This window comes from Jaculus jaculus, chromosome 2 (genome assembly GCF_020740685.1).
Source record: "Jaculus jaculus isolate mJacJac1 chromosome 2, mJacJac1.mat.Y.cur, whole genome shotgun sequence".
Taxonomy (NCBI): Eukaryota; Metazoa; Chordata; class Mammalia; order Rodentia; family Dipodidae; genus Jaculus; species Jaculus jaculus.
Window position 1 is genome coordinate 164,552,063 of NC_059103.1, and position 26,528 is coordinate 164,578,590.

General features: G+C 42.0%; 1 pseudogene; it reads left to right on the plus strand.

The window, feature by feature from the left end:
- The window catches only part of LOC123458702, a 50,015-nt pseudogene that overhangs the window by 13,791 nt on the left and 9,696 nt on the right, over positions 1-26,528 (plus strand).

Consider the following 26,528-nt stretch of genomic DNA (forward strand, 5'->3'; position numbering starts at 1 on the left):
ATGCCTTCTCTACCACAATGGACTGCACTTCTGGAACTGTAAGCTGGAATAAGCCCTTTATTTATCAAAACAATGACTTAATACTGAAGTGTCCAGTCTTCTCAGAGGACAAGCCCTGTCCGCACAGATGGGCAGGTTCATATTGAAACTTCAAGTAGGGAAGGGGACCTCTGAGCCTGAAAATCAAAGCACAGATTTGTCCATAATAAATCGGTTCTGCCCACATACAGGCTAACCAAAGAGAACACAGAGGAATACTCACATAGTACTATTTGGTGTTTGAAACCTAACTCCATTAGCTCTACACTTCTTTACTACATTATGACGCACAATCCCATTAGTATATCCAGTTCTCCAGTTAGTTTCCCTGTTGGTCCTTTCTAGGGGACAAGAGAGAGGCACACGCAGCTACATGCTCATCATATGATGAACAAGAAACCAACCCTACAGCTGCCCTGCTGGGCTCATTTCAAGCAGTTTACCACACAAGACCCGGCCCCCTCCTCACTGAGCCTCTTCATTGCAAAAATGGGGAACTGCTTCAAGCCGATATTAATTTTAAAAAAGAAGAAAGTAACAATGGATGTTACCAAGACCATAAGGGATGTACTGGATGGATTCGGAGCCAGGAAATGGCAAACTGTCAAAAGCAAAGACCCACATAGCCTCCCTCCCACATGGCCCTCTTACCATGTGAGCCCCTTGCCACATATATTTCTTCCTTTTCCCTCCATACACAACTTTGTCTTCATACCCCATAGCCCGTTGCCACTTTGTCCCAAATCAGAGATAGACCATCTCTCAGTAAGTCCCAGGGAGGAGCTTCTGATTGGCTCAGCTTGCTTGTTCCTCCAATCAAGTGAAGCCTGGAAGGTGGAGCCATGTAGTACAAACGTGGCTGCCACGGGACCGTGAGAGCCTGGAAGAAGGAAGGGCGCGGACTGAGCAAGGGCCACAGACAGCAAGCACTAACCTTCCGCTATTCTGTCATCTTCACTGTTTTCCCCAGCTGCCTGGCTAAGCCAGACACTGACCGTCTCCTGCATTCTCTAGTTTCTTACTTCATGCCTTCTACTTCCTGCTTTCTCGGGTTCTCTTGGCTTCAGTGCCACTTTACCGATGGTACCTCTCTGGGTGAACTGGAGTCACTCTCTTCTACATTAGATTGAATTGGATGGGGCTGCTGGCCTCTGCTGACCTGTAGCTCCCTCTGCGTCAGTCTTCCACAAATCAATCCTTGACTCCATCAGCTGTGGTCAGTGCAGTAGGCTATAGGACAGAAACTAAAGTAAGGGAGCCTGCGTGCATTTTTCAAAAGAGAGCCTTGGGTCTGGCAGCTGTGAGAAGGAACCATGAGCTTGTAGCACCGCCCTGTCTCCACACACTGTCTGGATATAAAATGGCCTCCCTTGGGATCTCTTTGAACTTCTTTTTTTCATTGCTAGGGATGGAAACCAGGAGCTTCAAGCATACCAGGTACATATTAGACCATGGAGATACACTGCCAGTTTATTCATTCTCTCTCTCCTTTTTAAAATTTTGAGCAATAATTAACATTTCATATACATTTAATAAAATAAATACTGTAACATTCAATTAGTATTTTCATAAGCCTTAGTTCCCTCAAATACCTATTTATGGGCATCTAACAGTAAGATAGAGCAAGGAAACAATACATTAAAAAAAACTCACACATCATGAAGTGATTAAGACTGCTACATAACTTCTTGGTGACTAAAGTCTTGCAATCCTGGTGTAAGGCCATAATTCTTCTTATAAAGTTCTCTGTAAATTACTTATTTAAACAACCAGAAACCAGCAATACACAAACATCTGCTCTCTCCTGCTCCTCTCTGAAAAATATAACAAATTAATACTAAGGTGACAGTGCCTAAATTCTCACCATATTAAGGATAAATATAACATAAACTCAAAGAAGAAGAATATACTGCTGAGGACCAATGAGAAATTTAGAAAAAGACACACTGGATTACACAAAAGAACCTAAATATTTAGACCTCCTAGTTACAAGATCAGCTTCATATTAAAACATCCAGTCATGAGTGAGCTCATCCTTATACTGCACATGTGGGTCTTGTGAGCGTGGGAACTCATCTTCAGGGACAGCTCAGATGGGGTTCTCAGCTAGGGAAAAGTCCATTTGGAATATGGTGGTTTTCACCTGAATGATAACCACAGAAATGCTATCACTATAAAACTTTATTTTTTATCTCATTTGCAAACCTGAAATATAATTCTATTTTAAGTGGCAGGGATACACAGAGGTGTGGTCCAAACACTATCTGCATAGGAGGAACATTGCTCAGGCTCAGATGACCACATAGACTCCAAAGTCAAGGAGATGTAACCTGCCCAAGAAGAACCATAGCCTGTGATGAATACAAATCTACGTGAGAAGCCTCTCCCACAACAGGTCCCTCTTTCCCATTTGGTGGCGTAAAGCAGCTCCTGCCAAGTGGCACTCCCAACAGTAATTTAGACACCAGATCTAAAATTGAATAAATTCTTATTAACAAAATTCAAAGTAGCACAGGACATCCAGAAAATATGGATTATAAGCACAAAAATAAGCAAAACAGAATATGTAAACATGAGAGGCCCAATAAGCTGAATTACTGCAAATCTAAGTATAGGATATTTTTTCTGTAAATCTTTTATAATGAGAAAGCCATGGAAATATACTCATTAAACTATGAGCCACACAATAGCAGTTGCGCCTTGTGTAACAAACTGCCCCAAACAATGATCATTTATTAGCTCATGATACTGCTGGGCACCAGTGCGGGCCGGATGCAGGTGGGGTGGTTTCTCATCCAGGCTGGCTCATGTGGCAGCCAACAGCTAGCGCTCCATCAGGGACTGGCTCTTGCAGAATGGCCCTGCTGTTGGGCCTTTGCCTCTCCATATGTTCCCTCATCCCAGCAAGGCCCTTGGGTCTTCCCCTGGCGGCAGCAGTGTGCCAAGAGAGGGAGACTGGAGGCTGCGAGGTCTGGATCACCACAGATGTAAGTCTTACAATGCTGTCTTGCAGCATTCTATGGGATAAGGTGGATCATCAGCCCACACTCAAAATGTGAACTAGATCGAGGATTCAGGACAGTAAACCCACAAGACTAAGGGAATTAGATTCAGGGATTATGAGAAATGTGGGGCCACAAGCTACACAAACAGCAGAATACATCTTTTTAAAATATATTTCATTTATTTGTTTAATAGAGAGAGAGGGAAAGAGGCAGAGAGAGAGAGAGAAAGGGGGAGAGAGACTGAGAGAGAGAATGGATGCACCTGAGCCTTCAGCCACTGCAAATGAACTACAGACACATGCGCCCCCTTGTGCATTTGTCTTAGGTGGGTCCTGGGGAATCAAACCTGGGTCCTTAGGCTTTGCAGGCAAATGCCTGAACCGCTAAGCCATCTTCTCCAGCCCAGAAGCCATCATTTAAAAATATTTATTGATATATTAAGAGAGATAGATAATAGGGATAGCAGGACCTCCTGCTGATGCAAACAAGTTCCAGATACATGCACCACTTTGTGCATCTGGCTTTAGGTACGTACTGGGCAGTTGAACCTGTACCATTAGGCTTTGTAAACAAGTGCCATTAACTATTGAGCCATCTCTCCAACCCAGCAGAACACATCTTAATGAGCACTATTCTCCTCAGAGCCTGATATAGAGGTTGGTATACACAGAAGATATTTTCAGTCTGTTTTTAAAAGAATACATATATATATATATATATATATATATATATATATATATATATGAACATGGGTAATTAGTTTCTAGCCAGATATAAAAATAATTTCAAAATTAAAACTGCCAGTGTTTCATACTTGAGTTCCTATACACTGATCAACTGTGCTCTTGTACAGCTCTTCTTCCTTCTTTCTAAGCTTGCACTGGCATGGATTTATTTCCCCTAAACAGCTAAGCTGGGATGAAGCCAATTTTGATATCTCCTTGAAAAATTCTGCTAGTCCTCAACATCCATTACTACCAAATCAACACTGATCATAGTTTGTATAAACTGCTTATAAAGATAACGTAACTCTGGTGCTCTGCCCCACATCTGGAGGCATGCACAGCTACATTCCATTCCCATAGGAAGACAGGCTCACTCATATTTAGCTCATCACAATAAAACCGTGGGCCCATTTCAAAGTGTCTGTGCAGGAAGGGCACTAAGAAATACCCACCTCTTATCTTCTCCATCCCCTCTCCCCCTCTTAATTTCTCCATTCTTCCACATGCCCTTCTTTTTTCATGAAATGCACCGCATATGTGCAGGTAAGCAGTGCTTTCAGTCTATTACCCAACTCAAGGTGGGGGTACAGAGGGTGGTTGCCTGCCCTCATTTCATACTAGACCTTTCAGGGCAAGCTGGCAGTGTTTCTGCCGACATCAAACTTCTAAGAACTTTCTGGATCTCCCAAATATGTCATAGGAAGGAATTTATCTCATTAGGCAAGAGGTCTGTTCTGTCCTCAGATCCTAGCTAGATAATCTTTTCTCCATTTTTGCCTTTGCTGAGATGGCCAAGGAACGTTGCTCATAAGCCTTTTAGATGCTTGTTATATAGTATGATTGGAGCGTCTGTGCATCCTATACTTCAAAGAAGCTTTTACATAACTAAACACTTCAAACTTTTTATCTCTATAATGTATTAACAAAAGAACATATAGTCAGAATCTTAATTTCCTGTAAAACATGCTTTGCTGACAAGTCCCTCAATTTTAACATGTTTTGAAAGTGGATATGCTGTGCATTGTCCAAAGCATTCATTCCTGACTCTGACTCCTTTTGTTTACCATGTACCTTGGTCCTCTCACATTTTACTATGAGCAGTAGGAAGAAACCAGACAACATTTGAAAGTCTCAAGAAGCTCTGTTTTCCTCATAAATATAACTCACAATTCTGTTAAGCCTCCTGACACTATCTAAAAAAAAAAAAAGGGAGTCTGTAGACATGAGAATATCCAACTGTGATATAAAAGGCAAGAGAACCAGGTGGGTCGGTTGAAACCCATGAATGTAAGCAAACTACATGAGTTGACAGTTAAAATCAAAGGAAATGTTAAACACAGAGGATGAGTCAACAAGTAGCTTGTGAGAATTAGACAGAGTTCTTAAGACAAGTTAAATATAAACAATATGTATATTCAGTAACCTGTCATGGCTGTTTAAAAATGAGAATGAATAGAATGTGTAATAGAACAAGCAAGGGCATTAGTTACACATTCAAAAGGAATGGAAAAACCAAGTAATAAGGTAAGTGCTCTGATCTGAAAGCAATGCAGCAACTAACTTGACCACCCCTTATTGGCACCCATAATATTCTGTCCCCATATATAGCATTTACTTGCTCAATTCTGAGACAAAATTCCTGACCAGAAGCAGTTTATATAGCTTATAGCTTATATAGCTTATAGCTCATATGGCTTATTTCTGGTTTATAGTCTCAAGGGGAAGTTTCATCATGGTGCAAAAGGCCAGGCAGGAGCAGATAGGTGGTCATCACATCTCCATAGCAACAAAAGGAAGTAGAAAGAAGGAACTGATATAATATTTAGCTGTGGCTATGTGTATTTGCCCGTTTGTCTTACAGATATAGCAAGGGTGTGTTTTGTCCTCAAATATCAAATTTTTCCTTATAATCTCATCAGTGGAGAATGCTTATGTGGTAGGACATATGAACATTACATAGCCAAGGATTCAGAGACAACTCAAAGTTTGTCAGACACAGTCCATAACAAGACAGGGGCTAAATTTTAGGTCCTCATATTTCTATTCAAAAGGAAAGAAACACTTTCAGCTTGTTATTAGAATACAGCCAATTTAAGCCTTTGTAAACAGAAGAGACCCTTATTTTAATTTGTTTTAGAGAATAAGGAAAAGGAATTTTTCTTAAAATCTCACATGTAAGTAAGCACAAAAGTCAGGGAGGAAGTAAATGGAGAGAAATATATCACAATGAGTCAGTCAGTTGGCAGAGGACACAGCTGACAGATAACCTGAGCCTTGTCTGTGGATCTGTGACATGTACTGATAACCGGAAGACACCTTCATTCAAACCATATATGTCAGATCCATCTTGGGCAAGGAAAAGGAAAAGGGGCTTTCCAACTAACTTTCAACAAGTGTGGATTATTTGCCAAGAGCAAACAAGTCCTTCCCTAGAAATATTATTTTTAAAAATCAAGAGACTATTTGCTGAGGCATCTGACCCAAGATGGAAAACTTAAGTAGGTAATCACCTTCCCTTCTTCCTAAAATCACCTTGAAATGATGGGAAGAAGAGAGGAAAAAATGAACTACTGTGTATCTCATCAAGAAAACGCGTACTGGTACATAGAGAGGCAGCCGTAGCTGAGAGTGTACACCAAAAAGAGCTGTGTGCTTAGACGGAGCCTCAGGGTAGGGTGCTGAGGTCAAGGTCACAAGAACAGAGGTGGGGAGTGGAGCAGGAATCAGCATGATGAATGAAGGCCTGTTGCTAGAATCGGGCAAGTCAAGCTGCGTCACCACCTCTACATTTGGAGACCAGCTCTCGGCTCCTTGGAAAACCCTAAGCTACACTTGCTAAAGAGCGTGAAAGATCTCCTTTGGCAGGACAGAGATTGCTGGTTCAATTGCTGGAACCTGCAATGAACACCCATCATTTGTCCTACTTTGCTTTGAATTCTTAGAATTTCGATTTTGATTTGGGAAATCACCCTTCTTGCATTGGCTACAGTTTAGTCATCAAAAATCTGCGAGCCAAAAAAAAAAAAAGTTTGCTTTCTTCTCTTAGGCAAGGATTGGATCCCCTGATCCAAGTGATACCAATCTGATCATCTCTGAAACAGACTGACACAAAGACTGAAAATAGCCGGTCTGCTCAACTTCCAGTGACACCCCAAAGATTCTCGTGGTTCTAAACCACAATTATTGCCTATAAATATATGCTCAGAAATGGTTTGCCTCCTGTGGGCCTTAGCTCCCATTCTGCTATGAACCTAGTCCCCCATCTTTAATTTATATGCTACCCCCTACTTTTCATAAAGTTCTCTATATCGAAAAGACCATGACTGATGCATGAACCTGGGAGTGAGCATTTGACTCCTTATTATCTACGCTGCTGTGATTTGGATGTGTTTGTCCCCCAGAAGTTCATGTGTTGAGAACTTGGTCTTCAGAGTTGCAGAACCTTTTAGAGGTGGGGCCTAGCACAAGATCATTACATCATGAAGGCATCACCCTCAGAAGGGATTAATTCTGGACTCAAGGATTGAGTAAGCCCTTTCAAGAGCAGATTGCTGAAAAAACAAGGGCACCCCACATGTTTACCCCCTTTGGCACATGGCCATTTCCCTTTCTGTCCCTCCATCATGTGAGATAGCCATGGGGTTATTATCAGAGGCCAAACACACAGGAAACCTGATCTTGGACACTCAGACTCCAAAATGGCAAGTTAAGTAACTTCTATGAAGTTCTAGTGTTAGTATTTTGCTATTGCAATAGAAAGCATACTAATGCATGCCCTATTATGCAAAAACTGAAAGTCCAACCCATGGTGTAAGCTTATTATGGGAAGCTTCTGCTAAAAAACAGGCTACAGGACCAGGTTCAATTCCCCAGTGCCCACATAAGCCAGATGCACATGGTGGTGCATGCATCTAGAGTTCACTTGCAGTGACTAAAGGCCCTCATACACCAATTCTATACCCCCCACCTTTCTCTCAGTCTTTCTCTTTCTCTCTCTTGAATAAAGAAATAAAATATTTAGAAATTGGACTACAGACATATATAAGATACATGACAGAAGATAGAAACACCTAGTCAGACTAAATATCTAACCTCAGAGGAAGCACATAATTAAAAGACAATTAGATCATTTAAAAACATATAACTGCATTAGCTAGGTAGCTAGCTATCTCAGACACCCTTTGCCAATGTCAGGCAACAGATGAGGAGCAGAGAATGAAAGCTAGCACAGTACATTGCACTGGAGCTCAGAGCCATGCTTGCCGTGGTGCCAGCAAACAAAAGCCCCCATGCCTAGGCCAGAGCTCTCACATGGAACCTCTAGACCTGCCTTGGCATCTAGTAGAGATCGATGCATTGGAAGGACAGTCTTAAATTTTGGTATATGTCATTGCTAGACTTAGAGTAAGCCTGAAGACCCCCTTCCCTCCACCCCAGTTCATACAGGTCCATAGCAGCTGTGAGAATTGACTGTAACATGATTAGTATATTAAATTTCCCAACAAAGATTAAAAACAGAATGAACTATATATTGTACTAAATGTTAGTAGCTTAGAATATCTAAAATAGAATAAAGTATTGAGTATTGTACCTGTAAAGAAGAGATATAGGGGGCTGGAGAAATGACTTAGTGGTTAAGGTGCTTGCCTGCAAAATCAAAGGACCTAGATTCAAAGGCCCACATAAGTCAGATGCAGAATGAGGTGCACAGTTTGTTTGCAGCGGCTGGAGACCCTGGTGTGCCCATTCTCTCTCTCTCTCACTCTCTCTCTCTCTCTCTCTCTCTCTCTCTCCCTCTCAAATAAATACATAAAAATATTTTAAAAGTAGAGGTATGGGATATATCAAATTAGCAAGTTTCTTCAAAGTAAACAACCCCATCAAAGTGAAGAGGCAAGCTACAGAATGAAAGAAAGTCTTTGTAAGCTATAATTTAACAGAAGTCAGTATCTACAATATATAAAGAACTCTAAAAATAGCAAAATAACTGAATGTAAAAATGGGTAAGGACTGGAGATATGGATGACCATATGTAGAAAAATGAAATTACACCCACTCATTTCACCAGACACAAAAATCAAGTCCAATTGGATTAAAGTACTCAATATGGGCTGGAGAGATGGCTTAGCGGTTAAGCGCTTGCCTGTGAAGCCTAAGGACCCCGGTTCGAGGCTCGGTTCCCCAGGTCCCACGTTAGCCAGATGCACAAGGGGGCGCACACGTCTGGAGTTCGTTTGCAGAGGCTGGAAGCCCTGGCGTGCCCATTCTCTCTCTCTCCCTCTGTCTTTCTCTCTGTGTCTGTCGCTCTCAGATAAATAAATAAAAAATTAAAAAATTTTTTTAAAAATAAATAAATAAAAAATAAAGTACTCAATATAAGACCTGAAACTCTTCAACTACTGGATGAAAAAATAGGAGGCACTCTCCATGATATAGGACTGGGAAAAGACTTCCTGAACAAAACCCCAGTAGCCAAGGAAATTAAATAAGCACTCAACCAATGGGATCTCATGACGCTAAAAAGCATTTGCACAGACAAACATATCATCAGTAGAGCCAATAGATTACCAAATGAATGCGAGAAAATCTTTGCCAGTTATACCACTGACAGAAGCCTAATATCTAGAATCTACAAAGAGTTCAAAAAACTAAACAATAAAAAATCAAACAACCCATTCCAAAAGTGGGGCAGAGAACTAAATAGGGAGTTCTCAGAGGAAGAATTACAAATGGCTAACATACACTTAAGAAAATGTTCAACATTCCTAACCATTAGGAAAATGCAAATAAGAGGCTAGAGAGATGTATTAGCAGTTAAGGTACTTGCCTACAAAACCAAAGGACTTCGGTTGATTCCCCAGTACTCACATAAGCCAGATGCACAAGGTGGTGCATGCATCTGGAGTTCACTTGCAGTGGCTAGAAGCCCCAGTGTGCCCATTCTCATTCTCTCTCTCTCTCTTTCTCTATCTCAAATAAATAAAGTAAAATATTTAAAAAAAAAAAACAACTATGACATTCCACCTTACCCCAGCAAAGACAGCAAACATTAAAAAATCAAACAAAAACAAATGTTGGCAAGGATGTGGAGAAATAAGAACCCTCGTTCACTCTTGGTGAGAATGTAAGCTGGTACAACCACTGTGGAAATCAATTTGGAGACTCCAGGAAAGGATGAATATAGAGTTAACAACAAACCCTTTTATTCCCCTACTGGCCATTTAGCCTAAAAGCTCCACATCTCAGTTCAGAGATATGTGCTCAACCATGTTGGTAGTTGCTCAATTCGTAATAGCTAAGAACTGGAATCAACCCAGGGGCCCATCATTGGATGAATGAATAACCAAGATGTGGTATATCTATATGATGGAATTCTACTCAGCAGTAAGAAAAAAAATGACACAAGGAAATTTGTAGAAAAATGGTCAAATTTGGAACAGATCATTCTAAATGAATTCACACAATGACAGAAAGACAACTGTCACATGGTTCTCACTTATCTGTGGTTCCGACCCTGGATCAGCTCAAGTTGCTGACATAATTGAATAGCTTCTCAAGCCTTGGATAATAGGGAGAGTAGGGCTTGGGGGAAGGGAAAGGGTGAGGGAGGGAAAACAAAACTGAACCCAAATTGAACTGGTATCATAGAATCCTACATCCTGAAAGTTAGACTAAAAGGTGGAACCCTCAAGAGGACCTAGGGCGAGCACCTGAATCAAAGGGCCCTGGAGAGGGTCACATGAAACCTAACCTCAAATTTCTCCTGTTTAATCTTTCTGCTCTTTTTCTTTTTTCTTTTCCCTTGACACTAGCCTGTAATTCCTTGTACCTAGATGTGGTCTACATCCTCAGTGAGCTGTTGATCAGAAAGACCTACTAGATCTCCCAAAACAAACAAGACAGACTTCTGTCAGAGCACTTTATTACCCACCAGAGGTTAATAGTAAGACCCTACTGCTAAAGACACCATATACTTTTGGCACAGATCATGGAGAGACCTGGTTGGAATATAGAAGTGAGCCAGTACACAGACAACTAGGCCATCTAGTGCTGAAAGGTGCTACATGAGCTACCAGGGGAAAGTGGCCAACATCTGTCCAAGCAACTCAAAATCTCTAAACACCTCAGAAGTAAACAACCTGATGTGATGCTCACACAAGTCCAATAGTGGCACATAGCCATGGTGGGTAACCAACTGCTCTTGGATTTGCTAGAAGATTCACTCAGTGGAAAGGAAACCATATCTGGAACTGGGAAACAAGTCAGAATCATATCCAGATAATGATTCTGCTTTCCATTGTCAAGCTCCCACTAACCTTGGCCTATAACAGGGTATGCACCCTCTAAACTCTCTCTAAATTAATAATGTTTATCCCATTTAGCCAGTGATGCCTTCACTCTCCACTGGAGAATCTACTTCTCTTTATCAGACAGGAGCTAGACCTGAGGAGATAAACGACCCAGTGCACTCCCCACTGGTCCCAGCTGAAACCACAGAGGAATTGGGGAAACGAGCAAAAGTGCTGCTTTCTTAGTGAATCTGATATCAGTACAAGGGTGAAGGAGATAGATACTGAGGACACTGAACACCTACCAAAGTAGAGATCCAGAGAGTCCTAAGTGCCCATTACTGAAGTAGACTTAAAATGTACCAACATGGCTCAGGGAAGTTTGTGGAAGAGGAGCAGAAAGATTGTTAGAGCCACAAGTTGGGACATTGTGCACAAACAGATTGCCTCTCCCCCATAAGTGACTGCTGCTCCCACAATGCATGACCCACAATCCCCATGGGGTTGATCTGCATCCCCAAGAGGAAGGCCTCTTCAGAAAAGGGGCAGGGAGGAGGGAAAGGATGGTACCAACATGTGTTGTTTACATGCTAAATATGTCCATATCTAATAAAAATAAAAAAGAAGATGTAGGGCTGGAGAGATGGCTTAGCAGCTAAGAGCTTGCCTGTGAAGCCTAAAGACCCCAGTTCAGTCCAAGGCTCTATTCCCCAGGACCCACGTAAGCCCAAGGGAGCACATGCATTTGGAGTTCATTTGCAGTGGCTGGAGACCCTGGCACACCCATACTCTCTCTATGTATCTGCCTCTTTCTCTCGCTGTCTGTCACTCTCAAATAAATAAATAACAATAAACAAACAAAAAAAAATTTAAAGATGTAAAATGTAACTTGTTCATGAGAAAAGGTTTGATATCACTGGTCCTCAGGCAAATGTCCATCATAATAGGAGGGAAAGATGATGACATCGAAATAAAAGAGAGACTGATTGAGAGGGGGAGGGGATATGATGGAGAGTGGAGTTTCAAAGGGGAAAGTGGGTGGGGGGAGAATTACCATGAGATATTGCTAACAGTCATGGAAGTTGTCAATAAAAAATAATAATTAAAAAAGAAAAATAATAATAAAACTGCAATGAGGTGTTACTCACTGCAGAGAAATTGGCCATCACCAAAAAGGCAGAAGATATCAAGTGTCCAAAGGGACATGGAAAGAAAGTAACCCTTACCCACCGCTGGCAGTGAAGTAAATTAGTATAGCCATAATGGAAAAGAGTGTAAAGTTTCTTCAGGAAATTAAAAGTTATACTATCACATAACCCAGAAATTCTACTCGTGGGTATTATCCAAAGAAAATGCATTAAATTTTCATGTTTGGTACAGCACCATTCACATTAGCCAAGAAATGAAAACAGCCTAAATATCTATTGACTGATGAAAAGGCAAAGAAGATGTGACACATATCTAATAGAATATTACTCACCCACAAAAAAAAAGAATGAAGTCCTATTATCTGAAGCAACATGGATGGACCTGGAGGTCATTATGCTAATGACGCAAGTCAGACTTGGAAAGACTGCATGTTCTCCCTCGTATCCAAGAAAGCTGAGGTGTAAAATGGCAACTACCAGAGGCTGGAGACAGGGCAAGGGGACTGATCAACAGGTATCAATTTGCCAGTAGATAACAATAAGAACTTCTAGTGTGCTATTACACAGTAGGGTGACAACAGGTAATGACATTGGACAATATATTTCAAGGCTCCATAAGAAAGAAGTTTATACCATAAACAAATTATAAATACTTGTGAGACAGATCTGCTTAACCTGGTTTAACCATTAGATAGTGTACACATGTATCAAAATATCACAGTGTACCCCATTAATATGTATAATGTTTGTAAATATTAGAAAACTTAATTTAATTTAAAAACATTGTTTAAGGATATATAAAGCCCAAATTCCAAGGATAGTGTGATGAATTACTACTAGTAGTTATTATCCACTTAACCACCATGCAGCTCAAGGAATAGAACTTTGTCTCACACACTTACCCAACCCTTCCACCTAAATTATTATAAGTTTGACTTCCTAGCTTATATTTCAATCACTTCTTTGGCTACTTTATTTTTTTAACATTTTTGTTCATTTTTATTTATTTATTTGAGAGCAACAGACAGAGAGAGAAAGAGGCAGGGAGAAAGAGAGAGAGAGAGAGAATGGGCGTGCCAGGGCCTCCAGCCACTGTAAATGTGTGTGCCCCCTTGTGCATCTGGCTAATGTGGGTCCTGGGGAATAGAGCCTCGAACAGGGGTCCTTAGGCTTCCCATCCAAGTGCTTAACCACTAAGCCATCTCTCCAGCCCTTCTTTGGCTACTTTATAATGTGACCATCTAAATGGGCATCTGTAAATATTATAGTTGAATCTTGGTAATAGAAATTTTGATATCTTTCTTTAAATTTTTTTTTTTTATTTATTTGAAAGAGAGAGAGGGAAATAGTGAGACAAAGAGAGAATATGGGCACTCCAGGTCCTCCTGCCAGTGCAAACAAATTCCAGATGAATGTGCCACTTTGTGCAACTGGCCTTTTACCTAGCAGTCAAGTCCAGGCCATCACACTTTGCAAGGAAGCATCTTTAACCAATCTTTAGCCTTCTCTCCAGTCCCATGAATTTTGATATCTATTTAAGCTGTTGTACTCCCCCACCCCGCATCCTGGGGGTTGAAACTAGGATCTCACAGATCCTTAAGATTTTTCTAAAACTTTGTATCCAACCAGCCTACTGACCAAGATTTTACTGGTATTTCCAAGCAGAGACCATGTAAGCCAGAAGAGGATATACTGGGCATGCCCAGCAGGTTATATAACTTTGTTTTTATCATATAATATGTTAACTTACATCCTGTGAATTCTGTCTATCCTTGAAAGCTACTTTTTTATTCACTGTACACATCTCCCTTTTATTACTTTGTTTTTGCTTTGATTTCTTTGGTAGTGAGATTGAATGTGCTCAAATAATGGAGAAAATACACAGGTATATATGAAAAACTTTCATTTGTTATGCCCTGTCATACTATTTGGGAAAAAAAAAAGATGCAATATGTTTGAATTACTCATAAAACACTAAAACTTGGAAATTAAAATTAAAGCCTTCTATTCCTATAGAATTATTATAAATATTTATCCCTTAATATCAATTTGACACCTTATTATACTCTTTATTTCTATCCTTTTTTAAAATATTATTTTTTATTTGTAAGCAGAGAGAGACAGAGAAAGAGAGACAGAATGGGTGTGCCAGGGTCCCCTACCACTATAAACAAACTCCAGATGTATGCATCACTCTGTGCATATGGCTTTACATGAGTACTGGGGAATCAATCTCAGGCTGGCAGGCTATGCAAGCAAGTACCTTTAACCACTGAGCTGTCTCCTCAAACCTCTTTCTATCTAGTCTAGAGGTTGGTAAGCTAGATTTTCATTGTATAGATCACTAATTGGCTGGAGAAGGAATCCAAGGGCAGGCACGACTGAGCCTTCAACTCCTGGCAAGCACATGAGAGTGAGTACAAACCCAGATGTGTGACCCAGACAACTTACATGAACTGTGTACCCAGGTTTCCCAACTGTAAAATGAAAACAATATGATCACTATTTCCTATGGTCACTGTGAGAAGAAAATTAAATAATGCACATAAGATGCTTAGCACATCACATGGAAAATTGTAAATTATCTGTTTTTATTCTCATTACATTAAGGATAAAGCCACAACTTACGTTTCATGTCCCACAAATGGCCTAGTATTCAGCCCTCCCTTCAGAAAATCTTAATTAAATCATCTGTAGCTACTGTAAAGGAAAATCAGAGGGGCAGAAAGTGGAGGAGACCTAAGTAAAAATGGTCAAGATGTTCGAAGGGAAGCAATCAAGGGACAGAGCCCATGCTAATACGAACCAGCTACTGAGACTTGCAATTAGCCCCTTAGGAAAAGTGTTTTGGTCCCTGGGAAGCTTTTATTTAATAACTGATCTTAGTCCCAAGTCTTGGCTGCATTCTGGCATTCTCTACTCTGTAAGACTTGAGGACAGACAAGTTGAAGCAGAGCCTCCAGGATTTTTATCCTTCCCACAAAGTAAACCCAGAAAAGTAGGCTTTCTGTTGTTAATTATTAGAGGCTTTTAAAGAAGAGATTGTTTAAGGGATAATTCTTGGCTTTGTAAACATCCACAGAACTGTGGAACCAGGTCCTGTCTGGGGATAGGAACCAGTTACAGAAGGAATCAACCCTAAGATTCAGAAGTGTTCAGGGCCAACCAGTCAACCTTTACCTTCTAGAAGGTTTCAATTATCACTCCTTGTGGAGATAGTTGTCTCCAAGCCCAGCTGTTGACCAGTCCAGATGATTGATGTAGATTGGTGTAGAACTTGAATTCAGATCCAAATTCAAGCACACAGTATCTGACCGTGTGTGTGTGTGTGTGTGTGTGTGTGTGTGTGTGTGTGTGTGTGTGTTTGATTTTAGAGGGAGGCATTATTTTATTTTGCTTTGAGACAAGCTCTCACTCTGTAGCCCAGGTTGTTGGCTTTGAACTCCCAATCCTCTTGCCTTTGCATTCTGAGTGCTAGGAATCCCAACACGTGCTTCTTAGCCCAACAGAAGCATTTTTATGAGTCACCACTCATTCACTCAATCCACATTATTTGCTAAATATGCTGATTCAAGAAGTACAAAAATAAAAACAGATATCTGCAGATCATATAGATCAGGTAGGCAGGTAGAGAAAGATGATAGATTAGATGATAGATAGATGACAGATAAATGATAGAGACACATACATGATAGATGATAGACAACCTTTTCCTCATTGAAGAAGTGACAAGTATTGAGGCTTCCATAGTAAGATTCCATTGACTTCCAAAAGCCAAACAAAGTATTTCTCATGGTTCTTTTTGTTTGATTTGTTTTTCAAGGTAGGATCTCACTCTCTAGGCCAGGCTGACCTGGAATTCACTGTAGTTTCAGGGTGGCCTTGAACTCACAGTGATCCACCTACCTCTGCCTTCCAAGTGCTAGGATTAAAGGTGTATGCCACCATACTAGGCTTTTTCTAACAGTTCTTAAGGTTAGGGAGCCTAAGATCAAGGCTCTGGAAGATTTGGTGTCTGGCCAGAACCTGTTCTCTGGTTCACAGATGGCATCTTCTGTGTCCTCCGTGGTGGAAAGGCTGAGGGGCCTCTGGGGGGCTTCATTGATAGTGGCACTAATACCATTCACATCACTTCCCTGAGCCTCCCTAATGCTATCACAGTGGGCACTGAGCTTTAGCCCATGACTGTGGGGAAGAAGGTAAAGCCAGTCATACCACAGATGGTTTACGTTTTGAAGTTCTGATGACTCAATAACAATTAGAGGGAGAGATTCTCTTTTCAGATCCCCTTCAAACCTTCTGACGATGTCAAGGAGAAAGTTTCCATTTGGCATTAGTCATGAACAAGCCTCTCACGTTTGCTGATTGCCTTTCTAAGAAGGCACAGGCCTCTAGCTAAGATGGCAAAGGTTTTCAATGTTTTCACTAAACATTGTACTTCTTGTTTTCTGCTGACAATAATATCTAAAAAAAAAATTCATTTATTATTTATTTTTTCATTAGCACTAGCATATGTTAATTATACACAACAATGAGTTTCATTTGGCATTTTATCCATGTATATAATGTTATTTTTATCATATTCAGCCTCCATTGCTCTCATCTGTTCCCCTCCCCACCCCACTAATTCCTTCCTCTTCCCAACTAGTTAGGCCCTCTTTTACTTTCATGTCTTTATGTTCTTGAGGATGGATTGATGGATTTTGATGACTCAATGACCTTAACTAGGGTATTAGAGTTGCCTTCATGTGCATGGGTGGGTATTTACCAGAATGTGGGCACTTCACCTGAGGCTAAACCACTGAAGAAGAAAATGTCTCTTCCTCCTCCAGCAGCCAAGTAACTTCCTATAGATGATCAGTAAAGGGTGGTATAATATCTAAATTTTTAATGTTTTATTTTATTTCATCTTATTAATTTTTTGTTTGTTTTTTAGGTACAGTCTTGTTCTAGCCCAGGTTGACCTGGAATTCACTATGTAGTCTCAGGCTGGGCCTGAATTCATGGCAATCCTCCTACCTCTGCTTCCTGAGTGCTGGGATTAAAGGTGTGTGCCACCATGCTCAGCTTGTTTTATTCCTTTTCTTATCTGTGTATGTGTAATGTGGAGTGTGGGTGGGAGTGAGTGTATGTGTGTGTAAGACAGAGAGGGCTGGAGAGATGGTTCGGTGGCTAAAGGCACATGTTTGCAAAGCATGATGGCCCAGTTTTGATTCCCCAGTACCCATGTAAAGCCAAGATGCACAAAGTAGCACATGTACCTGGAATTCATTTTCAGGAGCCAGAAGCCCTGGTATGCCTATTCTCTCACTCTCTCTCTCTCTCTCTCTCTCTCTCTCTCTCTCTCTCTCTCTTTCTCTCTTTCACCCCTCTTTTTCTCTGTCTCTCTCTCAAATAAATAAAATACTTTTTAAAAAAGAAAGAGAGAGAAAGAGCGGTGTGTGTGATGTACATGCATGTATGTGCCAAGGTGCTTACTTGCAGGGGGAACATCAGGTGTTTCACTCCACTGCACTTCCATGTGTTCATTTTTTTAATGAGAGACAGAGAGAATTGGTGTGCCAGGGCCGCCAGCCACTGTAATCAAAGTCCAGATGTATGTGTCATCTTGCACACATGTGAAACCTCACATGCTTGTGTTACATTGTGCGGCTAGCTTAGGCAACCTGGAGAGTTGAACATGAGTCCTTAGGCTTAACAGGTAAGCATGTTAACCTCTAAGCCATGTCTCCAGCCCTGTTCTTTTATTTTAAAGATATTTTGGGGATGGAGAGATAACTTACCAGTTAAGGCACTTGCCTGCAAAGCCAAACGACCCATGTCCAATTCCCCAGGACCTACATAAGCCAGATACACATGGTGACACATGTGTCTGGAGTTCGTTTGTGTATCCATTCTCTCTCTCTCTCCCCCTCTTCCTCTTTCTTTCAAATAAAAAAAAAAATATTTTTAAAGGTATTTTTATTTATTTTCAAGCAGAGAGAGAGAGTAAGAATGGGCCTGCCAGGGCCTCCAGCCACCACAAATGAATGAGCTCCAGACATATGCCACTGTGCATCTGCCTTCATGTGGATACTGGGAACTGAACCCAGGTTGTTAGACTTTGCAGGTAAGTGTCTTAACTGCTGAGCCATCTCTCCAACCCCCATCTGTTCTTATTTGAGCCAGACTCTCTTAGTAATACTTGTCAAATAATGATGTTTATTAATTTACAAATAAGTGACACCAAGCTTGTTTTCAAAGTATGTTAAATGAATTTAAATTAAAAATTATGAGATTTGGAGCTGGACTGATGGATTAGCAGTTAAGGAGCTTGCCTGCAAAGGCTAAAAATGTATGTTCAAATCTTCAGGTCCCACATAGCCAGACACACAGTGACACAAGTGTGCAATGGCACACATGTGCACAAGGGGGCACACATGTCTGGACTCCATTCACACCAGCTGAAAGGCCCTGGCATGCTCATTCTCTCTCGCTCACTTTTGCTCTGGCTCTCCCTCTTTCTCTCTGTCTCTCTCTCAAAAATAAAATAATTTTTTAAAAATAATGAGATTTAAAGCAAATAATGATGCAAATGTGGTAACAGGCAAGGTAATCTTAAAAATACTAAGCAAGGGCTGGAGAGATGGCTTAGCGGTTAAGCGCTTGCCTGTGAAGCCTAAGGACCCCGGTTCAAGGCTCGGTTCCCCAGGTCCCACGTTAGCCAGATGCACAAGGGGGCGCACGCGTCTGGAGTTCGTTTGCAGAGGCTGGAAGCCCTGGCGCGCCCATTCTCTCTCTCTCCCTCTATCTGTCTTTCTCTCTGTGTCTGTCTCTCTCAAATAAATAAATAAATAAATAAAAATACTAAGCAAATAAACTGAGTTTAAGAGATAATTTCATGTTAGGAATGATGGTATCTACCCATCTTATTTGTAAAATTGTTATAGGGATTAAGTATAAAAATAAATTACTGAGTTAATGAATTTTCAGAAAGATCTCAAAGCCACTCAGTTTGAAATACTGAGAAAAACTTGGGATCGAACATGCATCTTTACACCATACTCATCTGAAATAAAGCCAAGAACAAGACATTCTCCTAGGTCTACTTGTATTACACTCTTCCTTTTGCAGAGGGTTTGCATTTTCCTAAGAGCTGAGACCTCATTGCACACAAATCTGTCTCTTAGGCTAGCAACTACAGAACACTATGCAAATGTTACACCTGGAGGCTTGAGTAGACAGGTGTTTTGAGGCTGAACTCGTTTGCTCAGAAGGCAAGGCTCACATTTATCCTCTCGTATGGCTGGGCTCTGCTGACTCTGAAGTACCTGTGATGAATAATTTTATGCATCAATTTGACTGAGCCATGAGGTCCTCAGATAGTTGGTCAAATATTAGCCCCAGGTGACTCTGTGTATGTGGACAAGTAAGTGTCAGGGAAAAGAAAAGTCATAGTTAATTTCTTTAATAAAGGAAAACAATTTTGCAACACACAGAAAAATCACTCTTCCTATAACATGTGTGAAGATGGCTGGGGGTGGTAATGGGCACCTTATGGGATGGTTTTACATTGATAATTCTATAGGAACATTGTTTTCATTTTATTTATTTGAGAGAGAGGCAAATAAAAAGAGAGAATGGGCACAACAGGGCCTTCAGCCACTGCAAATGAACTCCAGACACATGTGCCACCTTGTGCATCTGGCTAACGTGGGTCCTGGAGAATTGAACCAAGGACCTTTGGCTTTGCAGGCAAGCACCTTAACCACTAAGCAATCTCTCCAACCCCAGAATCATTTTTAAGTAAATCTCAGAAGCTTGAAGGATGGCTATATCCTTTGACTCAACATATATACTTGTTGGCATTTATCTTAAGGAAACAGACATAAAAGGATTTTCTTAATGTTTAAGAGCATCAATGAGAATACTATTTGGTTTTTGTTTATGTGTGTGTGTGGTGGGCATGAGTGTGTATATCCATGTTCATACATGAATGGATACATGTGCATGCGATGTGCATGTGCTTATGGAGGCCAAAGGACAACCTTGGATGTTATTCTCAGGAATGGTATCCACTTCTCTTTAAAACAGGGTTTCACATTAGCCTGGAACTAACCAATTAGGCTAAAGTGGCTGGCCAGCAAACTCCAGAGGTTTCCCCACCATCACCACCACCACGCCATTACCAGCTCCCCAGCACTGGGATTACAGGTACAATTACCTGTAAAATGTCCTGACATTCTACCTGGGTACTTGGAATAGAACTTATGTCCACATGCTTGCACAGCAAGCACTTTACTGACTAAGCTACCTCCTCAACCCCCAAGAATGCTATTTCTTGGCATAAACTTGGAAATAACATCAATTTCAGCAATAGAAAATGAATTTTAAAAAAAGAGTTCACAGAGATGAAGTGATGCCTTGGTAATTAAGGCACTTGCCTACAAAGCCTAACCACCTGGGTTCAATTCTCTAGTACCCACATAAAGCCAGATGCACAAAGTGACACCTTCATCTGGAGTTCCATTTGCAGTGCTGGAGGCCCATTCTCTCTCTCTCTCTCTCTCACCTTGCAAATAATTAAATAAAATATTTTTTTAAAAATAAAAGAGTCCATGGGGCTAGAGAGATGGCTTAGCAGTTAAGGTGCTTTCTCACTAAGTCTAAGAACCCAACTTTGATTCCCTAGTACCCACATAAGCTAGATGCACAAGGTGGCACATGCATCTGGAGTTTGTTTGCATTGGCTAGAGGCTTTGGCACACCCATTCTCTCTCTTTCTCTCTCTCTCTGCTTCTTCTCTCATAAATAAATAAATAAATTTTAAAAATAGTTCACTTGTGTAATGAAATGGGATGTGACCATGCCTGGGACTATTTCTCTACCCTACCTCCACTCCACTCAGGCTCCATTTAGATAAATATTAGAAGCCACCTGAGTTGTACTGTCATTCTCTGCTACTCCATTTACTCTTTCCATGGTAAAGGCTGTATACACAGCTTGAGCTCCCTGCCACTCCTGCCACCAGTCAGCCACCCAGTGGCTTCTTCATGTTTGTCAGTACCCCTCTTGCTAGTATAGCTTGGCAGCTTACACCCCAAACTTGGAAAGCAAAGACAATAGCTAGGGACTGATGGGTCCTCCAAACTAGGGCGGGAAGACTAAAATCAAGAATCAGGTAGACAGGTGCAGGCTGGCTGCCAAGAGAAAGGGCTGACCTTGGTCTTCAGCTAAACCTTCTGCAAACCAGTGATCCAGAGAAAGCATTGTTTCAAACATGAGTTCTGTGCCAGGCACTGGGGGGTGAGATGCCTAAAGCCAAGATCTACATGGAAACAAAGAAAAGTGAGGATCATGGCTGGCCCAAACACCATGAGGCAGCTGGGCACCAACATCTTTGTAGCCAGTGGATGAGAAGAGTGTCAGAACTTGAGCTCCTTTAAAATCACTTCGATGTGATACTCCTGAGGAATTCCAAGGCTCCACTGCTGTCTCTGGCAGCTTTTTCGCATGACTTTATATTCAATATCTACAACTCTCACAAGCCATCTATAGTTCATTCCTTCAGCTTTCTTTTCAGTTCTCTATCACACAAGCTCTGCATGCTGTGATCATGTATGTACCGAGCCTCCACAAAGACTTCCTTTCCTTGCCTCCCATCTTAACTTGTAAAATTCCACCCTTCTCCTAGTCTCTTCCCCATTCACACCATTAGCTCCCCATGTGCAAGAACACACAAATAGGCATAACACCCCATAGTTAGGAGCTATGAAGGACATGAGATCTTGCCCTACTTAAAGACTAATGACTCGGGGCTGGAGAGATGACTCAGTGGCTAAGGTGCTTGCTTGCAAAGCTTAACAAGCTGGGTTTGGTTCCCCAGTCCCCACCATAAAGGCAGATGCACAATGTGGTGCATGCTTCTTAACTTCATTTGCAATGGCTAAAAGCCCTGGTGTGCCCATTCTCTCTCTTTCTCCCTCTCTCCCTCCCTCTCTCTCCCTCTCCCTCTCCCTCTCTCTCCCTCTCTCTCCCTCTCTCTCTCTCTGTCTGTCTCTCTCTCTCTCTCTCTCTCTCTCTGTCTGTCTCCCTCTTCTCCCTGCCTTGACTTTCAAATAAATTAATTAATAAAAAAATTAATGACTTAGCCTACAACAGCTCAGTGGACCCTGTCAGAAGCACAGGACTCCTGAGTCAGAGGCAAAGAAGTATATTACTCTAGCACAGCAAGCAGCCAGACCACCAGCACCCATGGTCCTGGCTCTCCGAGCTGAAATTCCCACAGAGTGCTGGGAAGTTGCCAGTTGACATTAGCAGGGTTGCATGGCAGAAAAGGAACCCAATGTTGAAGGAACTTGAGTCTTTTATAATGAGCAGGGAACGTGCCTGTTCCCTATTCTGGAAGAAGACATTATGGCTATTTTCCAAAAGTGTTTACAACACAGACATCTTTGGGAAAATATCCCAAGCTAGCTAATCATGCTACTACTGTTTACTTATAACTACAGCCCTCAGGAAGATTGCAAATTCAAGGGTAGCCTGAGCTATGTAGCAAATCCCTGGCCAGCCTGGGCTATATCATGAAAATTTGTCTCAAAAACAAACAGGACTGAGCCAGACATGGTGGTGCATGCCTTTAATCCCAGCACTTTGGAGACAGAGGTAGGAGGATCACTGTGAGTTTGAGGCCATCCTGAGACTACATAGTGAATTCCAGATCAGCCTGATCTAGAGTGAGACCCTACCTCAAAACAAAAAAAAAAACAGGACTGGAGACATAGCTCAGCAGTTAAAGGTGCTTTCTTGCAAAGCCTGACAATTTGGATTCAAGTCCCAGTATCCATGAAAAGCCAGATATACAAAATGGGTCTGGAGTTCTGGAGTTTATCTGTAGTAGCAGGAGGCCCTGGTGCTCTCTCCTCTTTCTCGTCCTCTTCCTCCTTCTTCTTCCTCTCTCTCTCTCTCTCTCTCTCTCTCTCTCTCTCTCTCTTCCTCCATCCATCCCTCCCTCCATATCTTTCTCAAATGAATATTTAAAGAACAAACTACCAAACAAAGAGCATTAGGGTCCCTCACAAGAAACAGAAACAAAGGAGGCAGCTGGAGAGTTGTCCTCTATCACCAGAAGATAAAAATTTAGAGATGGAATCTTGTGTTAAAATCCTAGGTCCCTCCCCACCCACCAAAAGTCATAGATTGTTAGGAGAAAATTTTAGTGCCAGGAGTGGCACACCTTCCAGTGAGTTGTTGGTCAGGAAGACCCCTGATGCCCCCAAAACATTACAGGCTATTGCCAAGGTTCTTGGTTGCCCACCAAAACTAGATGGTAAGACCCTATCGCTGAAGTCACCACATGCCTGGGCTGCAGGTCACTGAGAAATCAAGCTGGAGCTTATCTGGAAGCCTTCTCTCTGTTGACTAGCTGTCTGGATGCTGGAAATGGATATACAGCCTGCTGGGGGAGAAAAGTCATCAATAATCTTAACCAGCAGTGGACCTTGCAATCTTTATGCCTGGCCAGCCAGGCCAAATGTACCAAGTAGTGTAAAGATGGCATGTCTGTTATGGGGAAAACCAACTGTTCTCCGCTTGAACTAGAGGCCTGCTCTGTGGAAGGGAATACCTACCTGGTATTGAAAACCTACTCCAAAGCCTATGGCTTGGGAGGTCATAAACTCTAGGAGGAAAAGTACTACTGTTGTAGGATTAAATTGATATATTATACCCACCAAACTGCCCTGTAAATAATTATGTTATATTGCTATGCATGGTGGCACATGCCTTTAATCCCAGCACTCAGGAGGCAGAGGTAGGAGGATCACCGTTGTGATTTTGAGGCTACCCTGAGACTACATAGTGAAATCCAGGTCAGCCTGAGCTAAAGTGAGACCTAACCTTGAAAAAAATGAAAAAATAAAATAAACAAATAAATAAATATGTTATATTAACATAGACTAATGCTACTCTCACTTTGGGTTAGAAAGCTTCTTGTATCAGATGGCAATGGCAGCTGAGGAGACTCAAAGCTTACCGAAATATTGAGAAGAAATGTCAGTGGCTTATTCAGCACTAAATGAGACAGCTCTATCACAGTCTCCAAGGCTCAGAGGCCATTGCAAAAGAGATGACGGAAAGAATGTAAGAGCCAAAGGAAGGGAGGAGTCATTATAATACTGCCTTCCAGACACAAAGTGGCCCCGCCATTCATGACCTCACAGTCACAAATACCTACACGTGACCTGCGTGATAGGAGGTAAAAAACGATGACATCACAATGAGAGAGAGATTAGTTGGAAAGAAGAAGAGATTCACTGGAGACGGGATTGGGAGAGGAAAAAGAGAGAGTGGGGGAGGGGGTAATGATGAGGACTTACTGTCTGTAAATACAAGTTGTCAATAGAAAAAGGCTTTTACGGGTTGGAGAGATGGTTTAGCAGTTAAGGCATTTGCCTGCAAAGCCAAAGGATCCCAGTTCAACTCTCCAGGACCCACTTAAGCCAGATGCACAAGGGGGCACATGCAGCTGGGGTTCATTTGCAGTGGCTGGAGGCCCTGGCATGCCCATTTTTTCCCCTCCCTCCCTCCCCCCCCCTCTCTCTCTCTCTCTTTCTCCCTCCCTCCCTCTCTCTCCCCCTCTGCCTCTTTCTCTTTCTCAAATAAATTAAAAAAATTATTTTTTAAAAAAGTTTTTTAGGGCTGGAGAGATGGCTTAGCAGTTAAGGCACTTGCCTACAAAGCCAAAGGACCTATTTTCTATTCCCCAGGACCCACATAAGCCAGATGCATCTACAGTTCGTTTGCAGTGTCTGGAGGCTCTGGTGCACCCATTCTCTCTCCCTTTCTTCCTCTCTCTCTCTCTCTCTCTCCTCTCCCCTCTCTCTCTCTCTCTCTCTCTCTCTCTCATAAATAAATAAAACCAACAATTTTTAAAGGTTTTTTGTGGTTTTTTTTTTTTTTTAATCCCAGAACCCTACTCATAGGAGCTGTGTGAGTTTCTTAATTTCTCTGATCCAGTTTTACCCTCTACGGGGCAAATGCCGCAGCCCCGCCATCGAGTCTGCGTGGACTCAGCGCGGGCGCAGGGTCGGCCCCTTCTCGGTGCTCTCCGAGGGCTCACCGGAACATTTTCTTTCCAAGTGGCATTTTTGTTAGTGTGGATGAATTATACACAATAGCGGGTTTAATTAGGACATTTTCAAGCAGGTACATAATGTATTTTGGTCTTACCTCCACTACCTTCTCCTGCGCCCTGCCGGCTCCCACAGATCCCTGCCTCTTCCTAACTTGCCCACTTTCGCTTTCATGTCTTCTTTTATTTATCTGTCAATTTTTCGTCACCATCATTATTGCTAAGTGTATCTCGTTGTCTAATCTTCAAACCCAGCTTAGGCCATCCTCTCTTTAAAGCCTTGTCCCACATGTGACTCGTCACCTCCCACCCACCACAGGGAGCTTAGCCTCCCATAAGCCTCAACAGCCCAACGTGGGGGGGGGGGTGCTCCTGCTGGGTAAGTTTCGTCTTATCGTTTCACTGTATATAGATGTGGGTGCTCTGTCTTCCCAGCTGGATTATTCCCTTTTTTGAAGGTAGGGATTCTGTCTTCTCCCTCTTCAGATCCCTTGGCATGTAACCATTATACTTACCACACACACTCCAGAAAACATTGACAGCAAGATGACCTGGCCCAAGGTAATAGACAAAAGTTCATTCTTGGATACTAAGCTCCTCCGTGCTTATGTGAAAACATTAGAGCTGAAAAGATCAGGGCCCGAAGTGCTTTGGGGGTACAGTAGGGTGAAGCGCAGCCTACCACTCATCCGTGAACGCCAGCCCAGCCCGTCCGCGTGACTCCCCAGCAGCACTCACGGGAGGAGCCCTCTGCAGGCCTGGGAGGATTTACTCTCTTGGCAAAGGGAGAGAAATCCTGGCTTAGAGGAGAAACTTGTTTGAAAAGAACCAGTTGGATCAAAGTTGTTTTGTTTTGTTTTTAATGCTCCCCCACTGGCAAACCAACTTAAGGAACCTCTGAAACGGAAAACAAGCCCCTGGGATTACATATTGTGCCCTGGGGTGGCAAAGTATGCGTACCTCTAACCCTCACTATAAAAAGTCAAGCCAAAGACATCTTCTATGCGCATTTTAGCATTTAACAACCATGCAACAGCTGATCAAACCCAGATGTGCACAGAGCCTTGTCTGGTCAGCCAAGAACAAACACGCTTCCCTTTCCAGCCATGCCCAGCCCAGTGCTGGCCTCAGAGCCGCTCAGGGCTCGGGCTGCAGCAGGACTGGGCTTTGCCTCATTCTGTGAGGCAAGTTTCACACTGGGGGGTGAGGGG